The sequence below is a fragment of the Thalassophryne amazonica genome, chromosome 10, assembly GCF_902500255.1.
Source record: "Thalassophryne amazonica chromosome 10, fThaAma1.1, whole genome shotgun sequence".
NCBI classification, from domain to species: Eukaryota; Metazoa; Chordata; class Actinopteri; order Batrachoidiformes; family Batrachoididae; genus Thalassophryne; species Thalassophryne amazonica.
In genome coordinates this window covers 51,463,257-51,485,713 of record NC_047112.1, presented here as the reverse complement: position 1 = coordinate 51,485,713, position 22,457 = coordinate 51,463,257, and positions in this window count along the sequence as shown.

Here is a 22,457-nt window from a genome sequence, read left to right as displayed (position 1 = left end):
TATACCAACACAGTGCAGAGTAGCTACCTATACTCTGTAAGTGAGATAGAGTATCTCGTCAATAGCTTTACATCCTCATTGAAGACAACTTTGGATGCTGTAGCTCCTCTAAAAAAGAGAGCTTTAAATCAGAAGTGCCTGACTCCGTGGTATAACTCACAAACTCGTAGCTTAAAGCAGATAACCCGTAAGTTGGAGAGGAAATGGCGTCTCACTAATTTAGAAGATCTTCACTTAGCCTGGAAAAAGAGTCTATTGCTCTATAAAAAAGCCCTCCGTAAAGCTATGACATCTTTCTACTCATCACTAATTGAAGAAAATAAGAACAACCCCAGGTTTCTTTTCAGCACTGTAGCCAGGCTGACAAAGAGTCAGAGCTCTATTGAGCTGAGTATTCCATTAACTTTAACTAGTAATGACTTCATGACTTTCTTTGCTAACAAAATTTTAACTATTAGAGAAAAAATTACTCATAACCATCCCAAAGACGTATCGTTATCTTTGGCTGCTTTCAGTGATGCCGGTATTTGGTTAGACTCTTTCTCTCCGATTGTTCTGTCTGAGTTATTTTCATTAGTTACTTCATCCAAACCATCAACATGTTTATTAGACCCCATTCCTACCAGGCTGCTCAAGGAAGCCCTACCATTATTTAATGCTTCGATCTTAAATATGATCAATCTATCTTTATTAGTTGGCTATGTACCACAGGCTTTTAAGGTGGCAGTAATTAAACCATTACTTAAAAAGCCATCACTTGACCCAGCTATCTTAGCTAATTATAGGCCAATCTCCAACCTTCCTTTTCTCTCAAAAATTCTTGAAAGGGTAGTTGTAAAACAGCTAACTGATCATCTGCAGAGGAATGGTCTATTTGAAGAGTTTCAGTCAGGTTTTAGAATTCATCATAGTACAGAAACAGCATTAGTGAAGGTTACGAATGATCTTCTTATGGCCTCGGACAGTGGACTCATCTCTGTGCTTGTTCTGTTGGACCTCAGTGCTGCTTTTGATACTGTTGACCATAAAATTTTATTACAGAGATTAGAGCATGCCATAGGTATTAAAGGCACTGCGCTGCGGTGGTTTGAATCATATTTGTCTAATAGATTACAATTTGTTCATGTAAATGGAGAATCTTCTTCACAGACTAAAGTTAATTATGGAGTTCCACAAGGTTCTGTGCTAGGACCAATTTTATTCACTTTATACATGCTTCCCTTAGGCAGTATTATTAGACGGTATTGCTTAAATTTTCATTGTTACGCAGATGATACCCAGCTTTATCTATCCATGAAGCCAGAGGACACACACCAATTAGCTAAACTGCAGGATTGTCTTACAGACATAAAGACATGGATGACCTCTAATTTCCTGCTTTTAAACTCAGATAAAACTGAAGTTATTGTACTTGGCCCCACAAATCTTAGAAACATGGTGTCTAACCAGATCCTTACTCTGGATGGCATTACCCTGACCTCTAGTAATACTGTGAGAAATCTTGGAGTCATTTTTGATCAGGATATGTCATTCAAAGCGCATATTAAACAAATATGTAGGACTGCTTTTTTGCATTTACGCAATATCTCTAAAATCAGAAAGGTCTTGTCTCAGAGTGATGCTGAAAAACTAATTCATGCATTTATTTCCTCTAGGCTGGACTATTGTAATTCATTATTATCAGGTTGTCCTAAAAGTTCCCTAAAAAGCCTTCAGTTAATTCAAAATGCTGCAGCTAGAGTACTGACGGGGACTAGAAGGAGAGAGCATATCTCACCCATATTGGCCTCTCTTCATTGGCTTCCTGTTAATTCTAGAATAGAATTTAAATTTCTTCTTCTTACTTATAAGGTTTTGAATAATCAGGTCCCATCTTATCTTAGGGACCTCGTAGTACCATATCACCCCAATAGAGCGCTTCGCTCTCAGACTGCAGGCTTACTTGTAGTTCCTAGGGTTTGTAAGAGTAGAATGGGAGGCAGAGCCTTCAGCTTTCAGGCTCCTCTCCTGTGGAACCAGCTCCCAATTCAGATCAGGGAGACAGACACCCTCTCTACTTTTAAGATTAGGCTTAAAACTTTCCTTTTTGCTAAAGCTTATAGTTAGGGCTGGATCAGGTGACCCTGAACCATCCCTTAGTTATGCTGCTATAGACGTAGACTGCTGGGGGGTTCCCATGATGCACTGTTTCTTTCTCTTTTTGCTCTGTATGCACCACTCTGCATTTAATCATTAGTGATCGATCTCTGCTCCCCTCCACAGCATGTCTTTTTCCTGGTTCTCTCCCTCAGCCCCAACCAGTCCCAGCAGAAGACTGCCCCTCCCTGAGCCTGGTTCTGCTGGAGGTTTCTTCCTGTTAAAAGGGAGTTTTTCCTTCCCACTGTAGCCAAGTGCTTGCTCACAGGGGGTTGTTTTGACCGTTGGGGTTTTACATAATTATTGTATGGCCTTGCCTTACAATATAAAGCGCCTTGGGGCAACTGTTTGTTGTGATTTGGCGCTATATAAAAAAAATTGATTGAATTGATTGATTGATATCCTCTTCAACCTATATTCAATTGAATACACCACAAAGATATTTAATAAACAAAAGAGGAGAGTTCTCCGCACTTCTGTATAGCACAAAAAATCTGGTGCAACCAGGTAGGACTGACTTGTCAATGGAAACAAGCACGCTTTTAACAGACATTAGAAAACATGAACACATCACCCCGATCCTCGCTTCTCTTCACTGGCTTCCAGTCCATTTTAGAATACATTTTAAAATTTTATTGTTTGTTTTTAAAGCACTAATCGGATCAGCTCCACAATATATTTCAGATCTCTTAAATGTTTACACTCCCTCACAATCTCTCATATCAGCTGATCAGCTCCTCCTCATTGTCCCAAAGAGCAATTTAAAAACACAAGGAGATCGAGCCTTTTCTGTGATGGCCCCAAAATTGTGGAATGAGCTCCCACTAAAAATAAGGTTGTCCCCCACCCTACCTACTTTTAAATCTCGTCTTAAAACTTATTTTTATTCATTGGCTTTGAACTCAACGTGAGAGTTGTGTGACCTCTGTTCTTGTGTGATCTCTGTTTTTTTGTATGTCTTTTTGTCACATGTGTTTTTGTGTATATATCATTGTGCAGCACTTTGATAAATCTTTATGTTTTTTGAAATGTGCAATATAAATAAAGTCGATTGGATTGGATTTTGATGTATCATTGCATGTAATATCCCCAGCAACTAAGTGTACATCAAAGTTGAGTGGAACTGAACATCCAGCTCACAAAAAGACAAAAGCAAGAGTGAGATATTTTTACAACAGTATATAACGCTTTTCAGCTGGCTCAGTGTGTCTCCTCGCTCGATTCGTCACCATTGGCAGAATCTTCATTTCACCTTAATTTAAAATTTTGAAGCCCCCGCTCACGGTGTATTACCATTATCGTAAACGCCGAGACTCCATCGAGCTGTCTGGTACCTGCGGACATGCGTGAAAATTGCTGCAAAACGCTACTCTAAATGTAAATGGATCTGGGTAATTGTTATCTTTTGTGAGTAGAAGTTTTCTCATTGAATTCTCCTTTTGGTTATTTTGATTCAGTGTAATTTTAATTTTATGCCCCAAACACATGGCAAAATAGGGTCATGTAACCTGTTTAAAGTGTGTGTGTGTGCTTTTGTATTTAATCTCAGTGTTTATGTGTAAATGCATTCTATTTAACTGGAGGAAATAACACAGTCTTGCGTTTGAACTGTCATACACCTATTTACGACGGTAACACTCTTTGTTGTGTTATGTTCAGTTTTTTTTTAAACTGCGTCTGCACAGCCACAGATGAAACAAAGCTCTGTTTAAACGTTTCTCAAGGATCTTCTATTTCTTTGGCAACACCGGTGTTTCCATCTGCTCTCAATTTGTTAAATCTTGGCAGAAGTCTGTATCCTTTAATATCTTTTTAAGCGTCACTGCAAAAGTAACGTACAAACGTGCACAAAAATCAAGGCCGGGATATTTTGTTTTAATGGGGACGATGCTAAACGTGTGAATGTCGGCAATGAGGACGAGTGGTTCACTTCTGTCTGTACCTCAGGCGGGTTTGATTGCAGAAGGTTACTTTGATCCCCTTTTCTCTTTCTTTTCCATTTTCTGTCTCATACAAATACACACACACGCACTCCCACAGCACCACCGTCTCCCTGGTGACATACTTCACGCGCCGAGGGATCTGCTGCCGATAAGCAACCATCCCCATCCCCGCTACCCAAAACTGATTTCAGGTCTCAGCACTGTCCAGAGAGGACTATCTCCACAAAGCGGCTACGCATGAGCGGCTGAGCTGTCTCATTGATCTGCTTTTCCTCACAGTCCGGCCTGGGCATTCACTCTTGTTTGCTACGCTTTAGTGAGTCCACTTTGGAAGACATCACCCGTGGGAGAGGTAGTGGAGATTTTAAAAACTCCAAGAAATAAACTTTTCTTCTCGCCAGCCTGCCATCTGTTGTGGGTTATAGGGACTTTTGACATCTAATAAAATGGGAAGGGTTACGCACGCTATGCAACAGGAACGAGTCGCGGTCTGCATCTGATGTCGCGCGGCAGTGAAATTGCAGAGGTCGATGCTCATGTTAGTGTGCACAAAAGATGACCAAAGTTATGTCTCTTACCCGTTTGCTGTTCTTTTTCTTGCCATTTCTGAATTCTAAATACATATATCAGTCAGGTCTGGGGGCATGTATTGGTGTTGCGTGTCACCGCAAGCACCACACTATGGTACTGTCATGGGTAGTGGATGGCAACCACCAGTGTTGCCACAGTTACTTTGAAAGGTTACTTTATTGGTTACTTTATACAGTTACTTTATAGTTACTTCATTAGCAGCTTGATGTAGTTACTTTATTAGCAGCTGCCGACAGCTTGGAATGAATAAGTAATGTAACTAATGAAGTAACTAGTAATGTACTTTGGTTACTTTTAACATTGAGTAATCAGCAGAGTAACTTATCAGCAATGTAACCAATAGTTACTTTTCTGAATACTCAAATCTTAAAAATAACCAAGTTAGATTACTACTTACTTTATTAGTTACTTTTTAATTACTTTATGCAGTTACTTCATGAGCAGCTTGATGCAGTTACTTTATTAGCAGCTGCCGACAACTTGTAACCAATAAGTAATGCAACTAATAAGGTAACTACTAATTTAACTTGGTTACTCTTAACATCGACTAATCAGCAAAGTAATCAAACAGCAAGGTACTAATAGTTACTATCCTGAGGACTCAATCTTTAAAAAGTAACTAATAAAGTAACTTGTAATCTAACTTGGTTATTTTTGTTACTTTATACAGTTACTTTATAGTTACTTCATTAGCAGCTTGATGCAGTTACTTTATTAGCAGCTGCTAGCAACTTGTAACTAATAAGTAATGTCACAAATAAGGTAACTAGTAATCTAACCTGGTTACTCTTAACATTGAGTAATCAACAAAGTAACTAATAGTTACTTTTCCGAGTACTCAATCTTAAAAATAAATCTTTACTCGTTAGTCGCTGTAAAATGTAACTGTTTAATGTAACTAATAAAGTAACTTTTCAAAGTTACTGTGGTAACCACCAGTGTTGCCTCCGTTACTTTGAAATTGACTTTATTAGTTACTTTTTTAGTTACTTCATACATTTATTTCATCAGCAGGTGCAAACAACTTGTCAGCAGCTGCCGACAACTAACTAATAAGGTAACTAGTAATCTGACTTGGTTACTCTTAACACTGAGTAAACAGCAAAGTAAGTAATCAGCAAAGAGTACTCAATCTTAAAAATGACCAAGTTCAATTACTAGTTGCTTTATTAGTTGCATTCAGCAGCTGCTGACAAGTTGTTTGCACCTGCTAATGAAGTAACTGTATAAAGTAACTGTAAAATGTAATGGTTTAATGTAACTAATAAAGTCATTTTTCAAAGTTACTGTGGCAACACTGGCAACCACCAAGGCAAAGGTCCATCTCCACCACTCAAAAGTAACCATCTGTCTGAGGCAGCCAGGTAAAACCTGGGCATGCCCTGGACCTTCTCAAGTCACTGGGTTCCTCAGAGATCAGGCACCTGTGCACTAGGTCATGCATGGAGATAATGCTGTAGCTGACATTCCCTCAGAATGCAAGTGATAATCTCATCTGAGTTTCCCTATGTAACTGTTTGCTTGAAACAGAGTAATTCTAGTGGTACCCAAGGATCCAAGAACTAGACCTAGTGCCAAAGATATCTAGTCCTTGCCTTTGGTCACTGTTTAAGCTGTGTTCACACCAAATTGCACGATTACTTGATCGTCCAATTGACTTGTCTGGTAACTTGTGTGCATGACCAATCTCCACAAATTTATCTGGGAAATTATTGAAATTTATAACAGTATGCTGCAAAATCTGTTAGCACATCAATTCCAGAAAAAACTGTTTGTCAAGCATGTTCATCTTTCATTGCAATTTCCTGCAACTTATCAGCCGTTCATATCATTCATTGCAATGTTCTTTTCTTTGTGAGCAGTTTATTAGTTTGCTCTTTCAATGCAACTTCCTGTTCCTTGGGAACAACTTATACCATTCATTGCAATTTCCTCGAGTTTATTGAGTTATGCTTTCTATTCAATTTCATGTTCCTCTAAGCAGTACCATTCTTTAAGAATTCCTGTTCCTCAGGGCAGATAATGACTTTCATCTTTCATTACATCTTCCTGGTTCTCCATAACAGTTCATTCCATTTATTGCAATGTCCTCCTCGACATAAGCAGATCATTAAGTTTCCATTTTAATGCAACTTCTTGCTCCCTGGGAACAGTTCATATCATTCACTGCAACTTCCTCCTCATTAAGTTAGTCTTTCAATTCAATTTCATGTTCCCCTGAGCAGTACATGCCATTCATTAGGAATTTCTGCTCCTCGGGGCAGATAATGAAGTTCATCTTTCTTTGCAACTTCCTGGTTTTCCATAACACTTCATTCCTTTTATTGCAATGTCCTCCTCTACTCAAGGAGATGATTATGGTCCCCTTTCAATGCAACTTCCTGCTCTTTGGGAACAGTTCATATCAGTCATTGCAACTTCCTCCTCATTAAGTTACTCTTTCAGGTCATGTTCCTCTGAAAAGTACATGCCATTCATTAGGAATTTCTACTCCTCACGGCAGATAATGACTTTCATCTTTTTTTGCAACTTCCTGGTTCTCCGTAACAGTTCATTCCTTTTATTGCCATGTCCTCCTCTACACAAGCAGATGATTAAGGCCCCCTTTCAATGCAGCTTCCTGCTGCTTGGGAACAGTTCATATCATTCATTCTAACTTCCTCCTCATTAAGTTACAATTTCAGTTCAATTTCATTTGAGCAGTACATACCATTCATTAGGAAATTCTGCTCCTCACAGCAGATAATGACTTTTATCTTTCTTTACAACTTCCTTGTTTTCTGTAACAGTTCATTCCATGTAATGCAATGTCCTCCTCTACATAAACAGATCATTAAGCTCCCTTTCAATGGAACTTCCTCAATGTAGTTTATTAATTTGTTATTCTTTGCAATTTCCTGCTCCTTTAAGCAGTTTCTTCCTTCGTTCTCACAGCAGTACATACCATTCATTAGGGATTCCTGCTTCTCAGGGCAGATAATGATTTCCATCTTTCACTGCAACTTCCTGCTCATTGGAATAGATCATACCTGCCATTGCAATTCTAAGCTCTTTGGGGTAATTCAAATGATTGATTTTGGTTTTCTATTCCTCTGAACAAATCATTTGACTCATTTTTCTTTGCAGCTTCCTCATTGTAGTTCATTCACTTGTTATTCTTTGCAATTTCCTGTTCCAAGCGGTTCCTTCCTTCGTTCTCAGAGCAGTTGTCACCATTTATTGGAATTTCCTACTTAATGGGAGCAATTGACTGTTCATCTTGAAACTTGCTCCTTAGACCAGTTCTTTTATTGTGACTTTCTACTCCCCAGAGCAGTTAATTCCACTCATTTTTCATTAGGAATTCCACCCTTTGGTTCAGTTCATCAGTTTCTCTGTGTTGTGCACTACATCAGTGAATTGATCATTGATGTGGTGCACCAAATGAAAGACTAAATTTAGAATTGAAATCCTCATCTGATTTAAGACACCAGTCTAAATACCAGCCAGATTAATACATTTCTGACAAAAAAAGTCTGTTCATTTAAAGAGCAGTTACTTAAGAATCCTTCAGGTGAAAAGTATCACTAGAAATTGCATATTGTCCAATGCTAATGACATACAGTGATGAAATTATTATTGTGGATTCATGTTATCAGTGCTAAACGGTTAAAATTCAGAATTCTTTGAGGACAAAGGTCACAATAAAGTTGGAGGAAAATGTGACCCCCCTCCACCCACTCACTGCACACTTTCATTGTTCTTTCAAGAGAAAATGTACAGAGAACAAATAAACCAAGTAATTGTGAAACCTTTTTCAGTTGCTTCTGTTATATTACTTATTGAAATTGTGTGTCTGATGATTTTCATAGACGTTCATCATGGGATCTGAAACACTGAGCACACCTTGTTATGTTAAATCCTCACTCGTCTACTCTGTATTCCGCTACTTCATTTTTTGGAGCAAAAGGAATCTGTAAGTCTTACTTAGGTGACATTATGGGTTCGTGCCTGTTGGTGGGCGGATGGGTGTTGCTACCAGAGCACTGGGAGTTTTGTGGGTTTAGGATTACATGGCTGTAATGGAATAGTGGCGTGGTGAGAATGGGTGACTCATACCTCTAGTGTGCATGTGGATGTGCATGTACTGTAGGCTGGTGGGGTGTGGTACCTTTCGGCTGACATGATTTGGCCTTATATTTTATGAGTTTGTGCCCAATTATATTCATTATGTGGATGTATACCAAGCGTCCAAGTGTATTTAGTTGATGATGTCAGATGGGAGACTCTCCAAGCTTTCAGGCCTTTATTCTCAGTTTTCTGCTATCAAAGCTTGGGCATTTTAAGACTATAGGCAGAACTGATTAGGGATATAAGTTACATTTAAGGGGTTGAGAGTTAGCTTTTGCAAAGGAACCAAGGTCTAAAAAGTACTTGGGAATCATTCCTCCAAGGTATTGTACATGACTGGGTTGCCATTTTAATTTTTGCCATGTCTCACCCTGAATGTCAGTGGTTACATGTAATCATATGCAGCACCCCAAGGAACTGTCCTGGGTGACAATTTTCAACTATCCAAGAAGATAGCCCATGCGTCTTACCTGAAACTAGCATCTATCTTCTGCAGCCTGATGATAAAGAGGTGTTAACTTGGCCTAGTCCTGTGGCACCCCAGTCAGTGGCACCCCCTTGTTAATCATCCCCAGTTCTTACTGTAATACTCTCCCTCACAAAGTACAAATTCAAACTATTTCGCACTTTTAAATGTATTCAAAGTCACAGTGGAAAAACAGGCCTGGATTCTGAAGAAGTTCTCTCTTGCAGGAGATCCATCCATTCAGAACCAGGAACAATGGACTAAAACAGTTTTCATTAAGCACAACATGGGCGCGACAAAGGCGGACCTTATTTGGCAAAATCCTTCCCTTATTGGTCCCCGTGGGCATTCAGGGGAGGTCCCGCCCCCTGCCCATAACCTGCGTGATAACGGCACATATGATTTTATTGTAACTTGAATCTCTTTGTTCGAAGAGGTAAAACCAGTTCAGCCTAGTTCAACATGCACATTTAAACAAATAACAGACAAAAAGTATAGCAAACTAGGAATACAATCATTTAAGTAAAGTAGTTACTTCATACCAAAACAAACAGCAAAGAAAACAAAATAACAAAATAATAGATAAACACACAAATATACAGAGTAAATTTTACAGAGTAAAATTTACAGAGTAAAATTTACTGTGCTGAGATAACATTTACACTCAACAACACTTTTGGTTTTGCTCCCATTTTGTATGAGATGAACTCAAAGATCTAAAACTTTTTCCACATACACAATATCACCATTTCCCTCAAATATTGTTCACAAACCAGACTAAATCTGTGATAGTGAGCACTTCTCCTTTGCTGAGATAATCCATCCCACCTCACAGGTGTGCCATATCAAGATGCTGATTAGACACCATGATTAGTGCACAGGTGTGCCTTAGACTGTCCACAATAAAAGGCCACTCTGAAAGGTGCAGTTTTGTTTTATTGGGGGGGGGGATACCAGTCAGTATCTGGTGTGACCACCATTTGCCTCATGCAGTGCAACACATCTCCTTCGCATAGAGTTGATCAGGTTGTCAATTGTGGCCTGTGGAATGTTGGTCCACTCCTCTTCAATGGCTGTGCGAAGTTGCTGGATATTGGCAGGAACTGGTACACTCTGTCGTATACGCCGGTCCAGAGCATCCCAAACATGCTCAATGGGTGACAAGTCCGGTGAGTATGCCGGCCATGCAACAACTGGGACATTTTCAGCTTCCAAGAATTGTGTACAGATCCTTGCAACATGGGGCCGTGCATTATCCTGCGGCAACATGAGGTGATGTTCTTGGATGTTGGCACAACAATGGGCCTCAGGATCTCGTCACGGTATCTCTGTGCATTCAAAATGCCATCAATAAAATGCACCTGTGTTCTTTGTCCATAACAGACGCCTGCCCATACCATAACCCCACCGCCACCATGGGCCACTCGATCCACAACATTGACATCAGAAAACTGCTCACCCACACGACGCCACACACGCTGTCTGCCATCTGCCCTGAACAGTGTGAACTGGGATTCATCCGTGAAGAGAACACCTCTCCAATGTGCCAAACACCAGCGAATGTGAGCATTTGCCCACTCAAGTCGGTTACGACGACGAACTGGAGTCAGGTCGAGACCCCGATGAGGACGACGAGCATGCAGATGAGCTTCCCTGAGACGGTTTCTGACAGTTTGTGCATAAATTCTTTGGTTATGCAAGCCGATTGTTTCAGCAGCTGTCCGAGTGGCTGGTCTCAGACGATCTTGGAGGTGAACATGCTGGATGTGGAGGTCCTGGGCTGGTGTGGTTACACGTGGTCTGCGGTTGTGAGGCTGGTTGGATGTACTGCCAAATTCTCTGAAATGCCTTTGGAGACGGCTTATGGTAGAGAAATGAACATTCAATACACGAGCAACAGCTCTGGTTGACATTCCTGCTGTCAGCATGCCAACTGCACGCTCCCTCAAATCTTGCGACATCTGTGGCATTGTGCTGTGTGATAAAACTGCACCTTTCAGAGTGGCCTTTTATTGTGGGCAGTCTAAGGCACACCTGTGCACTAATCATGGTGTCTAATCAGCATCTTGATATGGCACACCTGTGAGGTGGGATGGATTATCTCAGCAAAGGAGAAGTGCTCACTATCACAGATTTAGACTGGTTTGTGAACAATATTTGAGGGAAATGGTGATATTGTGTATGTGTAAAAAGTTTTAGATCTTTGAGTTCATCTCATACAAAATGGGAGCAAAACCAAAAGTGTTGTGTTTATATTTTTGTTGAGTGTAGTCCCATTCCAAACAGAGTTAAATATACTCTATCACCGTGCTAAATCAACTCTATCACAGTGTAAAACCAACTCTTATTGGAGTAGAAACACTTGATTTGACAAGACGGTAGAGCTGATTTCACTCTATAATAGAGTGTATTTTACTAACAGCCTCAAGAAGCATTCAAGATGTATTGCTTAAGTAAACAGATTCTGTGATTTCCTACAGAAAGAAAGGTTTGTGGTTCAAGAAAATTGGAGCCCATCATGGGTCTTAATCTCCTGGTGAAAAGGCAGAAAGCTTTGTAGGCACAAGTACTGGTGGAAAACTACTCTTACAAAGAATCTTTTTTTGTCAGGGTCTGCTTGAACATGTTGAAGTTGGACCTATCCACAGTGGGAGAATCATAAAGCCGCGTTCACACCGGGCGTGATATGATGCCACAAATTCGCCACCATCGCCTGGTGTGTCGCTCTGCTTTCGCTGCGAAAATTCACCCCAGTGCATCATCAAATAGGAGGAGCTTCCATTCCTCTTGCCGGCTCCGGCTGTCAGTCAAGTTAACAGGGCAGACCTTGATCACACGGAGCGAATTGCTGTGCTCTTAATTGTTGTGGAAAGCTGACAGATGTCACCAGTGGCGCCATCCCTGGGTTCACAACATCCTCATGAGACGTTCCCAATTCGGGGAGTATCATTATTTGCTGCAGGAGCTGCGTCTGGATGACGGCCGCTTTCAGTGTTACTTCCGCCTCTGCAGGACCCAGTTTGAGAACCTCCTGTCCCGTTCACGTGCATACATGTAAACAATTAAAAAAATAATAATAATTGTATTTATAAACCAGTGTTTTGTTTAGAAACCAGTCACCATTTGTTTTATTATACATCTGTGTAGTTAATAAATAAAATAATATTCACGGACGATTCGCTCGCGCGCGCACGTGAGCAAGAAAGAAAACTGTCTGCTGTCGCTGCTGCTCGCTCTTCCCCCAAAAACTCTGTCATAATTGTGAAATAAAGGACAAAAGGGACATAAGTCCTGCTCACAGGCTGGCTATCAGAGACAGGACATGTCCACATCCAACTCAGTCAAACTCCAGACATCTCCACGTCACTACATATCCAGTCTCTGATTGGTCATCGCAGCGCGACAAGACGAAAACGTTCAGATTTTTCAACTTGGGGAGGAGGGCAACGCAACACAATATCACGCCACAAACGCACCAGTCGCTCAAAATTGCTTCATTCGTGTCGCTTCATTCACGTCCATCGCGTCACAACGCGTCCTTCCATAGGGATTACATGGCAACCTGTCGCCGCTGTCGCTCGCGTCGCGCCTGGTGTGAACGCGGCTTAATACTTGGAATAAAGATTTGGTGAACAAGCAACATACTTGCAAAAGTGACTGGACAGTTGTTTTGTGTCTTTTACCACTGGAGGCTCTAAGCATAGAGAGCAAAACTTAAAGTCAAGTGCACACCATCCCCAAATTGGCAGAAGCCTGTTGAATGTACCGGTACATGTTAGAAACCATTTTAAGCTATATAAGCTCAGTTTTACACATTGAAGCCTTTGCAGAGGATTCTGTCCACACACATTTTTTTCTCCAAAAGAAAACAAGCTTTAACTTAATTAAACTTGATCTTTGTCTATCTGATGTCTTTTGAGGCTGCTGGCGTCAGTGTAATCTGTGTCATCGAGCAGACACAGTTTAGACACTTCTGTTACATTTTACTGGCTGGGAGAGATAAAAGTCACAAATCACTGTTTTCTCATCTTTACACAGGTGCACGTTGTATAAACAAGATATTATCTCTTAAGGATTTCCTGCAAGCTCTTGAGTTGACTTGATACAAAAACACCACGTACACATATGAAACCAAGGAAATTGATCCATGTTTACTAATAAGAGACATTCATCTCAAGTGTCTCATTGACCCTAACAGGTTCTCAGTGAGAGGAGAGTGATGTCCAAAGTCCATCAGACCTCTTTAGCTTTAAGATATAATGAGTGTTCTTTGTTTAGACAGAAGTACCATTGGTAAGTAAATGACAACAAACCAAGACTGTTCTAATTTATAAAATTATTCATGGATTAGTGGCTCCATACCTACCTGACCTAATTGCAACCTACATACTGGCCCATGCTCTGCATTCTCTGTGTGAAGGACAACTTTTTGTTCCTAAAAGTCAGCAAGCCACAGAACCTTCTCTTATCTTGTGCCTGCCTTGTGGACTGATCTGCCTGTAGAGATAAAACAGTCAGATTCTGTAGAGACATTCAAGTCCAGATTAAAGACACATCTATTCTTCCTTTTGCATTGCTAGCATACCGATGTAGTATAGAACTATCCTTTTAATTCATATTATTAGCAACAGAATAGGTCTGGCCTCACTACATCTAAATTCTGGGTCTGTTAGAGAAGCATAAGGCTGGTGCTGGTGACCACCGTATGATCTCTTTGCTTCCCTGTTGATTTACTACTGGTGAATTATTCAGTTATTTCCAGCTGACTGATTTTGCTCTTTTTCTCTCTGTGCAAGGCACTGACAACACGAATGGCGGATGCTGGACATGCACCCCAGGGCGTTGGACTGACCTCGAGATGTCCTGCCTGTTGCATCAGTGACTGGAGGTCATGCCTCTTGGAGTCTGCTGGTGCTGGACATGGATGCCAGTGGATTAGAGCCCCAAGATGGACTCTATTTTTGTTTCAATCGAGGACTCTGTTTTTGTTGCTCTATTTTTTTCCATTTATTCTGTTTATTAAGAAATTTTTGTACAATCTGAAAAAACCTTGTAACTGTTAGAATGGCCTAAGCAGTGGGTTACCCCTCTGGTTCTGCTCTGCTTGAGGTGTCTGAATGTTACGCCTTGGAAGCCTCAAGCATCTTGAGGCAGCATTGTTGTGATATGATGCTGATTTGGTGCTAAATTGAATAAACTGAATTGAAGACAGTGATGAAACATCAGTATGGGACAACAAACACTTTACTGTATATATCTCAACATCATTGATCACAGTCCAGTTTATCACACACTTCATCCCTAATTCTGTACAGTTGTGGACAGTTGTGGGCATAACTAACGGAAATGTTAGCTTCAATAACCGTTTATCCACGAGCTGAAACTTTTGGGTTGTGGACAAAATGAGATTTGAGAATGTCATGTTGGGCTATGGGAAACACTGATAGACATTTTTCATCTTTTTCTGACATTTTATGGATCACACAAGGAATTGACCAGTTGAAAAAAAAAATCAAATAATAATATTTTCATCAAATATGCAAATAATTGTTAGTTGCAGCCCTATATTCAGCCAACATTTACTATTAAACATCAGTTTGACTGCTTGTGTTTAACAATGAGAAATTTGGCGACAATATTTTGTCAGATCACCGGGGTCCTCATGGATTCTCTATGCTCAGAAAGCGACTTATGCTATAGCAGGTACACAAAACCTCACTGGAACTCGTTTCATCACAAACACAAGCTCACTGTCTGACAAAATAGAAAAGATGGAACTTGCTATATCAATGCTGGAAGACATACTGGGGTCACTTAAATGTGGCTCAAACCGATAATGCTGAGAGAGCCTAACATGCTAGCACTGCAGGATGCGCAGCTAAGCTAAGCTATGGCAGGAAAGGACTCTGACAGGAGCAGAGGATGACTCTATATAATGTTTGTTATAACTATTAATGTTAGGGATAAAAATCGTTCTCTGAAGTCAGAATATTTATCAATAAAATGTCCCCTGTGATGTTAGTGTGAATGGTCAATGCATTCCAATGGGAAAAATGAGTATAAGTTTAGGGTTGACAAACTTTTTGACATTTTAAACTTTATTTTAAAAAGTTAGCAGATTAAAATTAGAGGAATTACATTTAAGGAAGCTAAGTGGCCCACCAATGATTTTCAGTTATCTCAACAGCTAACCCGCTAACTGCTAATTAGTAAATTAATGGAACTGTGCCCAAAACTGATTCAACTGCTAAATGTTCAGAGTACATGAAGGAAATGTGACGTTTTAGTCAATACCACCATATATTATCAGTTATCAAGTTGTTCACCAATGAGGCCGAAGGCCTCAGCGTGTATGGTTTTCTTCAGGGTGTATAAAGCCATATTCATTGGTAAAACAACTTGATAACGATTTTATCATATACCTATAAATGATAAATGCACGCAGAACACAATGCACATGCTCTCCTTTCACTCACTGCCTCCGGGGGTACGGATGCGGGTCCCGCAAAGAATCCAAGTCATGGCCACGGAGCTCTGTGGTTACCGAGACCATGCAGCGGGCGCTGCGCATCAAAACAGCGAGCATTGCCTCTGGACCTGGTGCTGGAGTTGGATGCAACTCGGCACAGCAGACAGGGCGGTGGTGTGAGTGGCCCGCTGCGGTGTTTATCGAGCCCGCAGACTCAGTAAGCATTTCGGAGGCAGTGAGAGCAATCGCGGTGATGCCGGCCGGCCCGCCTGATAAGGACGCAGAACACAATGTGCTGTTAAAAAAAAAAGAAGAAGCATGCAAAATTGAAAACTGCACAAAAAAAAATCTGCGAAACTGCGAGGCCGCGAAAGGGTTACGTTCTGAAAATAACACGTGATAGGCGAAATCCGTGAAGTAGTCAGCGTTATTTTTTACAATTATTATAGATGTTTTAAGGCTGTAAAACCCCTCACTACACACTTTATACACTTTTCTCAAACAAGCATTAACATTTTCTCACTTTTCTTTCCTGTGTAAACACTCAAAGTTCAAACCTTAGCAGAAAAAAATAGAACGTTTTCCTATAAATAATTATGATGGCTTTTAGAACTAACAAATTTAATTTTAATGATCAACCTATGAGGTTGGACACGTAAGAAATTATTAATAGTGACTCACCAGTATTTCACAGTTCCTCTGATCGCGCCTCTTCGTCGTGGCGCCGCTCCGCTGTCCGGATTGGCTGATTACTCGGGTGGTATGAAAAATATTACCCGTCCGTGAAAGAGTGTAATGCTATTTATTCTTTTGTGTTTTATCCAATCATATTGGCATATCATTTATAGGTATATGATAACATTTTTTACCACCTTCAGGAACAGTGTAGTTGGCATTCATTCTCAAACAAAATGAGCCGAGGCTGTTTTCACTTCTGCAATGGCATTTTACATGCATTAAAGTGGACCCGTCCTCTCCCAGATTCTTAGCATTTATGAGCAGGCTCATTTCAGCAAAGGGGAACTACTATATCTGCTGTGAGGTGGGGGCTGGAGGGGCATCCAACATTACGTGGGTTCAAGACTTTAAATTATTCATCTATTATGAATACAATCCAAATTTCCATGGAAGTGAAAAGTTTTTTACCAGTACTGTGGTGCAGAGAAAAGCCCTTTCAAGCAGGATATATAGGGTTTTAAAAAAAGAGATGACATCACCACTTCATGGGGATTTGATGTTACTTTGCCTATGAATTTGTATGTACAGAACTTACATATGCAATTAAAACCAAAGCAGAGAATCGTTTTCTTCTGTGTTTTTTAAACTCACCATCAACATTCTAAAATGAAGGAAATCAGAGATTATGAAATGAATCAATAAATCCTGACCTGCAGTGTCCCCTGCAGTAAAGATGCTCTGCACATCCTTTAATAGCTAATCTCCTGAGACCTATTCACTGGCTACCTATTTCATCTGCTGCCCATTGTCTTTGTGCTTGCTTCACTGGCATAACTTACACATCAAGCAAAGCACAGTGGTGGTTTAAAGGCACATGGATAGGAGTATGTTGACATTTAACGCTGCCTTATTGTTCATCTTAAGTCTCCACGGAGGTGTTCAGCGCTTGATATGAACCCTTCAGCATCTCTTAAAGATGATTTTGTGAGGATCGATATGAACGAACGTGGTCACAGGGGACACAACCCTATTTTGGGGAAAGGCACATTGCAGCATAAAAACTGTGGGGTGAACTATGGGCGGTCAAATCGCGACAGGCTCCAGGGATCAGTCTGGTTTCAATCTCGGATAAATAAATCACAGAGTATTACCTGTCCAATATAATTCCTGCACTACAGCTGTGACTGGAATGCAGTCCTGGACGAGGGATAAACTGGCGTGTGCACTGCATCACAATAAAAAGGGCTAAACACAATGGCGGGTGGTTGGATGGAGTGGCCACAAAGGCAGGATCTGTCTGAGTAGGGCCTGTCTCCAATTTTTAGCTGGTGGAGTAGACACAGTTTTGCTATTAGGTTACTCTGACTAGAAGATTGCACAGGCTGGTGCGCCAGGATAATGCCTGACAAGCCGCGTCAGATGTAACCCAAGATGGTAGCTAGTCTCCAGGTTAATTAGAAGGATTAGAGAGAGAGACAGGTGTTCATACCTTGTCACAGGACTAAGTTACACCTGGGACACAGGTATTGATGGACATTACAATGTAGCATAAAAATGCTACATTAGCTGCTATTGTGCATCTCTGCAAGCATCAATGGACGCATTTAGAGGTGCTGTCATAGTCTGGCCTGTCAATGCATCAGCCTGTAGTTTACAGTCAGCCGACTGGTATCTTATGTGCATATTTTAAAAATTAAGGCTTCATTTTAAACTTCAGCACAACATTCAGCTCAAACTGTCCTGATCTGAAAGGCCAATGTTTGGGGATTAAGATAAATCTTTCATTTGCAGCTCCTTTCAGGGCTGTTGTGTACACAAGCTGTGGAGATTAGTTGCAGGCAACAACTGCTCAATTAAGAAGTAAAGACGAAGTTGCATTGGAGGGTCGAAATACTTGCAGAAAGCAATATAAGCAGAACAGGTTGCAACAGTTTAGTTCATTTTGTAGTGGACCAATTAAAAATAGGAGGTCTGTTAGAAAAGTATCGGACCTTTTTGTTTTTTGCAAAAACTTGATGGATTTGAATCACGTGTGCTTGCATGAGCCAACCTTGAACCTTCGTGCGCATGCGTGAACTTTTTCACACCTGTCGATTGCGTCAGTTGCTGGTAAGCAGCCTTTGTGTGAGGACGTGTGTTGTGCTCTCGTCGGATTTTCATTGCAAGGAAAATGGCGGAACGACTGGAGCAGCGCCGCATCAAATTTTGCCAGAAACTGGGCGACAGCCAGCTGGAAACCATTCGGAAGACTGCGATGGATCACAGATCTTTCATCATTCAATATATTCTCATGACATGTTTTGTGTTGCCACAGTTACTTTGAAAAAGTAACCCAAGTACTGATTACTCCTTGAAAAAGTAACTTAGCTACTTTACTGATTACTCAATTTTAAAAGTAACTAAGATAGAATACTAGTTAATTTATTGGTTACTTTCAGCAGGTGCTGACAACACCCACCTGCCACCTCATCATGAAAATGATAACCTGTTTTACCAATACTCACTTTATAGTCATCCTTTCAGTGAACATAAATACTTGTATTATGAAAAAAGGACATCTTTCTTGATCTCATATTTAACTGTTGACAGCACTGTAACGGTAAAACTTACAATTTCTAACCAGCATTATTTATAAATGTAACTATTAAATTCTTTCTAAACATTTTAGTTGTTGAATTTATTATTATTATTATTATTAAGTATTATTATTAAGTAGTAGTAGTAGTAGCAGTAGTAGCAGTAGTAGTAATAATAAGAAGAAGCAATAATAAAAAATGTCTTGTGTGTCTTAAGTGGACCTTTAATCTAGGGGTATTGTGGAGAGCCGTGCCCCCCACTCATGCCCCCTTCCCGCATGGATTTGCCCCTGGCTTGCTGTCTGAGCAGAATAATGGATAAGATGTGGTCACACTGGTCATACTTAAATTTAAGCACAGTTTTTTGTGCATATTCCTACAAATGTGCATTTTGCCTTTAAGTGCTTAGAACCTTCCATTTGCATTTTGCTCAGTTAAGGGCAGAAATCTACTTAACTGGTGATACTGGAAATAACCAGCTGCATCGTGAACATAACTGCACATGTCTGTGTGTCTATGGACTGTGCATGTTACTGAAGGATTCCAACAAATTGCTGGATGACCTGATCAAGCATGGCCATGATGAAGAGTACAAAACAGTAAATCATCATCAGTTTTTGTTTGGCTCACCAACATCATATGGTGTTGTCAGAAGGTGACAGAGATGGGTGGGAATTGAACATAGCTGCTTTTGTGTTGGGTGTTTTCATCAGGAGATGTTAAGCACAGCTCTTTGTATGCTGGTATATGTGCCATCTAGCCTTGTGTCAAGAGTTTTGGCAAGTTTCCAGGCCATCCACCCTTTTCAGGTTTCAAATCCCGCAAAACCTCAGAGAGGTCGCCGCGCTGCGAGATCTCAGTAACATTCAAAACTGCATTGAGACGCTCTGATCACGCTGCACTTTAACCGCTGCACACGGACAACAGCATTAACATCGCAACATAAAACTATTTTTATATTGTGCCCAAGACTCTCATGAATATATTCTCTGGGTTTTTAGATTGTTATTGTGTTTGTTTTATTTTCAATGGGAGCGGCTGTGAGCTACGCTCGCTTCCTGATCATGTCGTTCTGGGGGAAAGTGAAGTTTGCTCTTTAACGTCTTGATTATTGTTCTTTACAACACTGTTTGTCCTCTTTGTTCCAGACTAATATATATAACATGCCTGAAATTTGGTTTGCGTTTATTAAATTCCACACAGATTAAACGTAGCAGACACGGATTATTTGTTATAATTGTTTTAGCAAGTTTTCAGGGTATCATGCATGCATTCGTTTATTAACGTGATGAAAAGCATAAAAAAATAAATTTTTGTAGTATAATATTAATTTACAATTTTTATCATGTGGATTCTATATATTGTTTTGACTGCAGCGACTCTCTGGCGCACAAGGGATTATGGGATACATGAAAACCTTGGATTGCACCATACATAAGAACGTATTCAACAGTGGCATGGAAAAAGAATAATGTTTAAGACTAGTGAAGTGCCTGTAGGAAGTTTGTATTCCTAGAGAAAATTGGAAGTTTAAGTAGATTTCTAATGGATGGTTGTATGAGGCTGTGTTTGAATGTGGGATGTACAAAGAGGTATACTTATGTTATACTATATTATTTGAATATTAGATTTCATATTGATTTAAAAAATCAGTTTTATTATCAGTTATATGAAAATAAAAGGAAACAGCAAATCAGTACCCCACCTCTGGAACACAGTTTATTTCAACTTGAACTCACAGCAAATCTAAAATTTTATTCACTTAGTTAAGTTAAACTCAGTCGCAAGGAACACTGACAGCATGCCTTTCACAGTAAAAATATTTTCTGGGATGCTGGCATTAAATTGTGAAATGGTGCGAGCAACATGGACTATCTAATATTGTTTAACTTTGCTACCAGTAACATCAGTGAGTCATGCCATCTTCGACGCACGAATGTTACAATGTTAATCAAAATAAAGGTTTTGAAAATGAATCCCCAAAATTTTCATAATAAAGGATGCACATCAGCGTGCCACGCGCAAACCATATCCAAAAGCTGAAGTCGATATGATAAACAGCCAGAGATGTGTGAGCCACATACACACACACAGACATTTCTTGCTGTATAGACAGATTAGACTAGTTTCCACTTTGTTCAAAACTACCTGTGCCATGGGTGAACATATGTTTACATCTTTCTTGGTTTTAGCCAAGTTTATTTCTGATAAAGTTCAATTTTAAACTAGTTGATAGTAGCTGGGCCTGAGTTCTCTTGCAAAAGTATTGTAATCACGAAACATGTCTGTTCAATGACCTCCTCCTGACTCCATAAGCTCTTTAGAACTTATTTATTCAAGTTTTTCTTTTAATTTGTCACCATCCCCACATTGTGCTTAAACCACAATTTTTAGTAACAACAGATGTGTTGGATACATATATGTAACTGATCTGCCGTAGAACCCTTCTGTACATGGTAACCATGACTACCTATCTTTCTCCTCACCTGAAACCAAACACCTGAACAAAGTCTCTGAGATACAACCATGACCAAGCTACAAAGGCGCCTTGACTTCTTGCGATGCCTCAGGGTTCTCCTCTCCCTCGTAACAGCTGGCAATGTTTTCCCTTTTGTTCACTTCTTCTGTTCGCCTCGTTCCACTTCTGCACCCTCTGATGTCCAGGCTTCCAAAACCTGGTGGATGCCATTGAGCATTGCCAGAAAAAGCTGTGATAGCAATGAAACCCAGCCCCACTCTGGACCTTAGCTGATTTAGACTCAGTAAAGAGTCTTTTTCACCATCACTGGCAGCTTCTTCTCCTTTCATACCCTGCCTGTCTTTCTCTCCCTCACCTCACTAGTTCCGTTAAGTCCTTTTAAAGCTTCATAACAGCTTTACAGCATGGCAGATTCATTTAACATTACATTACACTACAGGAGCCCTGGCTTGCTGCCACTAAACTGAGAGGAAGGAAAAATGAGTGAATGCGAGGTGGCCGCTGCCAACAACTCTGAGCCGACTTATGAACAAGTAGCTCTGTGTCTCTCCGGACGATAACAAGAGCCCAAACTACATGTGATAATCCCCGTTGTGTTTTATGTACTCATGATGGATTCATAATTATGCTCCAAGTATAGTACCATACTATGCCAGTATGCTAGCTGTACGAGAGGGAGAATAAATGCATCGTAAGTCTAGACTTGAAAGTCTCTATAGAATCTGTTTTATTGATCATTCCACAAAACATTATCCTTGTCAAACATGTAACCATTCATTTCTATGGAAGCCTCTTTCTTCTTTTTTTCAGTATAGAATGTGCCATGATTATGTTTTAAAAGCTCAACTTTTGCAGTGGATTTTCCCAGGAAGTAACTTTGCTAAGCTAGCAAGGTTTGGAAAGCTAACAAGTTAGCATCTTCAATTCAGTTGCTGGACTGTTGAAACTTAAATTGTGTTGTTGTTTGATTGAAAGGAAACTAGATTGCTGAGTAACATATTGCTATAAT